Source organism: Pollachius pollachius, assembly GCF_949987615.1.
Source record: "Pollachius pollachius genome assembly, chromosome: 2".
NCBI classification, from domain to species: domain Eukaryota; kingdom Metazoa; phylum Chordata; class Actinopteri; order Gadiformes; family Gadidae; genus Pollachius; species Pollachius pollachius.
In genome coordinates, this window is record NC_136935.1 from 36,759,208 (window position 1) to 36,766,897 (window position 7,690).

At 39.6% G+C, this 7,690-nt stretch overlaps 1 long non-coding RNA gene across 1 annotated transcript; it reads left to right on the forward strand.

Moving 5' to 3' along the window:
- Nucleotides 1-1,593: 1,593 nt before the first annotated feature.
- On the forward strand, nucleotides 1,594-6,808 carry LOC307071630. The gene is made up of 3 exons (XR_013811631.1): nucleotides 1,594-1,645; nucleotides 2,254-2,344; nucleotides 4,839-6,808. It is a non-coding gene; the product is annotated as an uncharacterized lncRNA (long non-coding RNA).
- Nucleotides 6,809-7,690: the final 882 nt, after the last annotated feature.

Below are 7,690 nucleotides of genomic sequence, written 5' to 3' on the forward strand. Positions count from 1 at the left end.
AAGTATTGTGTTTTTTTTTTTCTAAAAAGCAATCTCTTGAACACTGTGTTTGGTTAAGATGACTCATAGAATAGAGAAAGGTCAACTTTATATATTTTAAGTTAGGTAATTAGTCTTTGATGTGGGTAACACATCAATGCAAGTTGCATACAGCCTCTTGTAGTAATAGTTATGTCGTTTTTTGAGATCATAAAATTACAACGTGAATTATTTGACAGAATATATATTTCTATTTCAGGATACAAGACATATTGTAAGCCATTTCCTGGTTGCTAGGTGATCCTGAATTATTTACAACATTGATATAATTCAGTTTGTCTATTTTTGTATACAGCATCAAGTCTGAAGGTCAGAAGCCAACATAGTTTCCTATCTTAAAAATGTTTGCTCTTTTACTATCTTGATAACTATTTTTTCATAGCTGTCAATCGTCAGCTATATTGCTACCTGTATCACTAGCTGTATAATGTTGGTTTCATGATGTCCTGGAACGTTCCTCTCACAGCTCAGTGGTCCGCATGTATCTGTAGTTTCCAGTTCCACCCAACAGCCTCCATCTCTTTGTGTATCTTGTCATCATGCATTTCATCAGTTGAGCCTGTGTCTTGTTCATTCTCAATGAGATATTTTTCTTTATTTTTTTCCAGCGCTAAAGGGTAGTAAGAACTATGCCGTAACTTACAAATCGACTAATGTCTGCGCATTAAGAGAATCAACGGGGACATCAGCTGCACCTATGAATTCCCTCATAACAACCATTACAGCGTCACAACACTGTGGTTCACTAAAGTAGCGAACCGTGATCGTGTTGAATACAGCTGTGGAGAGATACGATGTAACTTGTTCAGCTGTAATGGAATGTGTACTCTGAGGATCAAAGACTTGAGACAGAGTGACTCTGTTGAGTATGTGTGTGTGTGTGTGTGTGTGTGTGTGTGTGTGTGTGTGTGTGTATGTGTGTGTGTCTCTGTCTGTGTTCTTGCATGTTTTGTGTGTAATCTTAATTTTTGTTATTAACTGTGTATTTCATTCTCAGACCAGGTGATGGTGTTGTTTCCTTCCTCTACTGATCCTACCAGGGCAAACATGACATGTCACAGTATGTGTAGCCTAGCTGGTGGTTTTACCTACAGCTGGTTCAGGAATGGACAGTATGTAGAACAGGGAATGTACTACAAAGGCAATATTAGTTCTGAAGACAACTATGCATGTGCTGTTGAAGGATACAAACATCTCCACTCTCCTTTAGTGTGTAAGTCAACTCCACAGTATACAGACATGCTACCAGATGTAATGGAGTTTTTAGGGTACAGAACTACATGTAGATGTACTATGGATGCACTCAAACTGTCGAGTTTTAATTAACTATTTTAACTTCTAACAGACGCTCCAAAGACCCCCTCAGTGACCGTGAGTCCCTCTGGTGAAATATTCAACGGCAGCCTAGTAACACTGAGCTGCAGCAGTGATGCCAACCCAGCAGCTGACTACACCTGGTTCAAGGAACATGAAGACTCAGTGGGACGATCAGGACAGAACTACACCATCACTAATATCACATCTGAGCTGGGAGGAAACTATTGCCGCCAAGCTCATAATGCCATTGGACGTCATAATTCCACCTGTTTTTACATTCATGTGACAGGTAATTATTGTTTTAAAACACACACACCACACACTTTGCCACTGAATGTATTATATATTCATAGAGCAGGGCATATGCTTCCGAAAATAAATGTGTGCGACCTCGAAATATATTTTCCGGCATTTGTGAGAGTGTAAATAATGACGGTGCTACCATTAGTTTCTAGGGATGTTCCCAGAGGAATATGCAATTTTGGTTGGGGATTCATTGTTTATTTATTGATTTATTGTTATTGTTGAGTGTGTGTAGAATATACTAGCAGCTTGAGGTGAGGTTGTAGATTGGAACCAACTGGACAGTTATATATAATGAATGTCTTCTTCGACTACGTCATCATACATTTAAATATTTCCCTGACCTAGGGCCACACAAGACACGTAACATAACAAAAGTGGTTGCAAAGTCTGAAGGAAGTAACTGGTCAGATCATCAACAGCTGACTTTAATGACGCTGAAGCAACTCAGCTGTCCTGCTCATTCCAAATTGCACAATGTTCCTTTATCATGATACTTGATACATTTGAAGCTCCAGTGATCAACCCTAGCCCTAGCATTAGCATAACTATTTAAACCCAGCCAGTGTCTGAATTCATATCTGTTTTTTCCAGAGACATCATCACTGACATCATTCATTGTCAGAATCGTTGTGGTTTCAATACTAGTATTGGCCACAATACTCCTTGTTTTTCTCTTCCATAGGTGAGATATTCTATCACCTCCCTAGCTCGCTATCTGTCTTGCTAACTCTCTCTTTCTCTCTGGGCCCTATTTTAACAGTCTGAAATGCAAGTATGAAACGCGAAACGCAAGGAGCTTTGTGGGCAGATCTCTGCGCTGTTGCTATTATAACGGTGGATAAATGGCTCTTGTGCCCGAAACAAATCTAAAATGGGTTGGTCTGAATACCTGTAGGTGTGTTTTGGGCGTAACATGCAATAAACCAATGAGAGTTCCATCTTTCATCCCCTTTAAGAGCAATGAGCACATTTGAACTTGGCAAGTTGATATTTTGTCAGTGCGTTTACAGTCTCCGCTGAGACAGATTGATGACCACAGGAATTTCAAACTTCAAATGGCTCAGTTTATGGCCAAATAATATGGCCTAATTCAAACAAGGAATAGCGTTTTATTCTACAACATCAGAAACACTGAGTCGTCATGTAAATTTCGGCAAAGAGAACTTAACACATATATAATATCTGATCCTGTGGCCGCAGCTGTGGGTCTATTTAATGATAAGCGGCAATACATTAACAATCATCGTTTGTTACCAGTATTGTATACATTATCGTTATCGACTTGTGTTCATAATATGCATATGTCCCACCGTATACATTGCCATGGACTGTATTATGCGTTACCTGTTTAGTTTGCCTTTTTTAAACAGATGGGTAAAACAATGTTTTCTCACGATCAAATAGATAGATAGAAAGCTCTATTGTCATTATACAAAGTACAACGAAATGCAATGAGCAGCTCCTTAAAAGTGCAGACATAGTTATCGAATATATAATATATAATAATATATAAAAGTAATATATAATAAAAATAAATAAATATATAATAATAAAAAAAAAATTAAATACAGTAAAACTTAAATACACAGTAAAGACCACAAACAGACAACAAACATCAGTGCAGATCTGAGTTCAGTATGGTGACAGCTTTGGGAAAGAAGCTGTTCCTGAGCCTATTTGTTCTGGCATATATGGACCTGAAGCGCCTGCCAGAAGGCAACAGGTTGAAGAGATGGTAGCCGGGGTGGCTGGTGTCCTTCAGGATCCCTCTGGCCCTGCTGAGACAGCAGGAGCCATAGATGGTGCTTAAGGAAGGCAGAGGGCAGCTAATGATTTTTAGCGCGACGTTTGCCACCCTCTGCAGTCTCTTCCTGTCGGCCTCCGTGCAGCTGGAGTGCCACACTGACACAGCGTAGGTCAGCAGGCTCTCGATGGTGGAACGGTAGAAGGTCACCAGCAGCTGTGTGTTTAGATGCTCCCTCCTGAGCACCCTCAGAAAGTGTAGCCGCTGCTGGGCCTTCTTGACCAGCGCTGAGTTGTTGACAGACCAGGAGAGATCAGCAGAGATGTGGACTCCGAGGAATTTGAAGGACTGCACTCGCTCCACACCTTCACCGTTGATGTACAGGGGGGCAGGGGCGGCTCTGTTCCGTCGGAAGTCCAGGATGAGTTCCTTGGTCTTGGTGATGTTCAGTGCCAGGTTGTTAGATGCACACCACTCACCAAGTTTCAGGCTCGTTTCCCCCTGTTATAAGGCCCACCACCGTTCTGTCATCAGCGAATTTGACAATGATGTTCTCTGGGTGGGTGGGACTGCAGTCGGATGTGTAGAGGGAGTAGAGTAGTGGGCTCAGCACACAGCCCTGGGGAGAGCCAGTGCTGAGAGTGCGGGAGGAGGAGAGGTTTGATGAGTTACAATTGATGAGTTAAATACTCTTTCCAATCAATCCTAAAAGTTATGGGCTTGTACCTGATGTCTGTGTCAAGAAAATATGTGTTTGCTGTACGGTGTTTGCAGATGCATTGGTTTAAAAGTAAAACTTCTTACCGCTGTATCAGCTGTTCTTTCCCAAATAATTTAACCAATGTTATCATTTACCCTAAAACGAGATTTAGTTTTTGGGTAGATTTTAAGACTGGGATATACTTTACTTTGAGTTTATTATTGTTATTATTATTAACCTTCAACGCATGGCATGTTACTACAGTGTTCATTCATGGAAATATTTTTTTTCCACAATTCACATCATCATATTTCAATTAGGCTAATCGTTTGCATGTTTATGCTGTGTATAGCCTATGTGTGTGAAAACTTATATTGCAGTTCCGACCTGCCATGGCATGTCAGAATAGCAACACTAACTGCGCTATCCGCTAATGCATTTTGACCAGGTATTTTCTGGTCAGTGGCGCAACTGCTTTTTTGATCACTAAAAGAGCACATGTATCATTTGTGCCGGAACTCGCCTCTCCTTCTTGCCAACACGCCTCTCAGGGCGCAAGTGTAGGGGCGCGAGTTTGCTGCGGGGAAAAAATCTGCTTTACGCCGGGTGCAAACTAACAACGATACATGCGCTGGGTGCAAGATAGGGCCCTCTCTCTCCTTGTGCCTCTCTCTTCCTCTTTCTCGTTTTCCATTCACTTCTGTTTCTTCTTTATCTCTGTTCTCTTACCAGAACAACAAGGGCCTCCAGAGAAGCATCTGGCCTGGGGGAGGCAGCAGAGATGGTTGGCGAGGTGGAGGGGGAGGTGAGGGACAGGAATGCAGACTTTTGACTCAACCATCATTTTACTAATCCACCCATTAGAAGAAGTCTCACCAGGCCAGTCTCTGTGTGGGACCTGTGTTGACCCAAACTAAAGCTGATGTATAAGACTGAACCATCATGGTACAGGTCATGTTCCTCCCCTCACCTGTGGTCACCAGATAATGGTACAGGTCATTCTATGTTCCTCCCCTATGGTCACCAGATAATGGTATAGGTCATTCTATGTTCCTCCCGTATGGTCATCAGATGATATGGCAGATAGAATCGGATTTCAGGGGCCAACAAGTTTTGTTTCCCAGGCAATTCTAGGCTGTGTGAAAACACACAGATGTCACCACAAGGTTTGACAAATTAACCAAAAACCAAAATGTACGGTTGCTTCCTCTCTCCTGCTCAGACACTTCCTGTTCCTGTGTATGTAATAGAGCTCTAACCAATAGCTCCGCCCCTTCAGCACAGAGAGAACCAATAGAGCTCCAGGAACTGTCTTGTCCAATCAGATCAAAGACAGAAGGTCCTGTACTCTGTGGTCAACTGTAAAAGACGCAACGCTGTGGCTGAATAAGCTTCTTTTGGGAGTATAGAGTATAGACCAGTGGTTTTCAAAGTGTGAGAGAGTGAGCCCCCCCTCAGAGAACAAATAAACAGCTGCAACCCCCCCTAAATTAAGAAATCTTTGTGTTTTTAAAGATATTTTTGTTCTTTTACACATTTTAAACACATTTTTAAACATTTCAAACACCTCAGTTGGTTTTTAAAGATATTTTTGTTCTTTAACACATTTTAAAAATATATTTTTAAACATCTCTGTGCATTTTTAAAGATCTTTTTATTCTTTTACACATTCAAAACACATTTTTCAAAATTGTTAACGTCTATCTGTGTAAATAATCGATCCGTAAACTGCCAGTTTAGTCTCCTTTTTGGCTCACCACTACTTTATTGGGAGCAATGAGTTTGCGTCTTTGATACGCACAGGCTAATTAAGAATAAAGTTAAAAAAAGGAAGAATAATAAGAGAAGTAGTTAAGATAAAATAGCAGAAGATAAAACAATAAGGAACAGTGTGCCATTGTGGTCTTAATTCAATGAAATACTGCATACAGATACACAAAATAATGAGTTTCACCGTTTTTATAGAAGAGGGCTGGATCTAATGCACTTAAATGCCATCTAACATGGCTGGATGGGTCAATAAAGAAAATAAGTTAATCTTCCGAGTAATAACATCATCAGATGAGACCGAAACCGCAATTGTGGAGGTGTATGCTTTTACAAAAAAGGAACAAATAAAGGATCTTTGTTATTTCTAAGTTATATGCAAGATTGCAGATGGTGAAGAGTGCACTCTATTACAGGCGGACCATTTATGCTTATTTTCATGTAGGCTGTCAGACTGTTGCCCTGCAGCCTGATGTATACACAGAAAACGAAAAGCTTTGGCTTGGAAGGTCCTCACTCAACCATAGAAGGAAGTCAACCTGAATGACTTACCCTACTATTAGCAATAATAATAAAGCTATACAGAGAAGTCAACCAGCAAGAGTTAGCCTACCGTCAGCGCTGATGCTAAAGAAGAGAATTGCTTTAGGTCTGACATGGAGAACCGTATGCAGTGAGATTGTACATACATATACATGTGTTTCTGCATATCTTGTAGCGCTTCATTTCTTTACGTGCTGAATACCTCCCACCAAAGACTTTTGATTTTTTATGTTCCACTCATTAACTTCTCATAACGTAACGTAAATATTGTGATATTTGCATGTTAACATTGGAGCTGCCAGATTTATAAGGCAGTAATTCAATTTGTACAACGTGGGCATTTGAGGCTGTAACTGATTAAGAGCGATATCAATAAATGATTTTTCAGTGTCGGCAGACGGACTATTCATTTTCATGACAATTGATTTGCTGTTAATTGTAGGTGCATTATACCCACTAAAGATATTCAGAACATACATTCATCATATTTAATAATTGTTTGAGGGAGATAAAGTTGAAGTGATGAGTTAAAAATAATACACACGCTTAGAGAGAAGTACCAGGGTGAGGACGTTCTCTAAGGAAATGAACACTTATCTTTCTACTCAGGCCTGCGTAGAAAGCTGTGTAGAAAACTATTTAAAAGTTGTATGTTGTTAGCTGAAAATTCGATTTCATCATGTCTTGTAAACAAACGATTAAAAATAATTAAGAATAAAGTTTAAAAAAAGGAAGAATAATAAGAGAAGTAGTTAAAGATAAAATAGCAGAAGATAAAACAATAAGGAACAGTGTGCCATTGTGGTCTTAATTCAATGAAGTACTGCAGACAGATACACAAAATAATGAGTTTCACCGTTTTTATAGAAGAGGGCTGGATCTAATGCACTTAAATGCCATCTAACATGGCTGGATGGGTCAATAAAGAAAATAAGTTAATCTTCTGAGTAATACCATCATCAGATGAGACCGAAACCGCAATTGTGGAGGTGTATGCTTTTACAAAAAAGGAACAAATAAAGGATCTTTGTTATTTCTAAGTTATATGCAAGATTGCAGATGGTGAAGAGTGCACTCTTTTACAGGTGGACCATTTATGCTTATTTTCATGTAGGCTGTCAGACTGTTGCCCTGTAGCCTGATATATACACAGAAAATGAAGTTTAAAATATTTTATAGTTTTGTATAATATTCACAATTTAAAAAAATATATATATATTTTTTGGACGTCGTAGTTAAAGGGGAACTCTGCAACTTTTTTGGCTTAATTTACC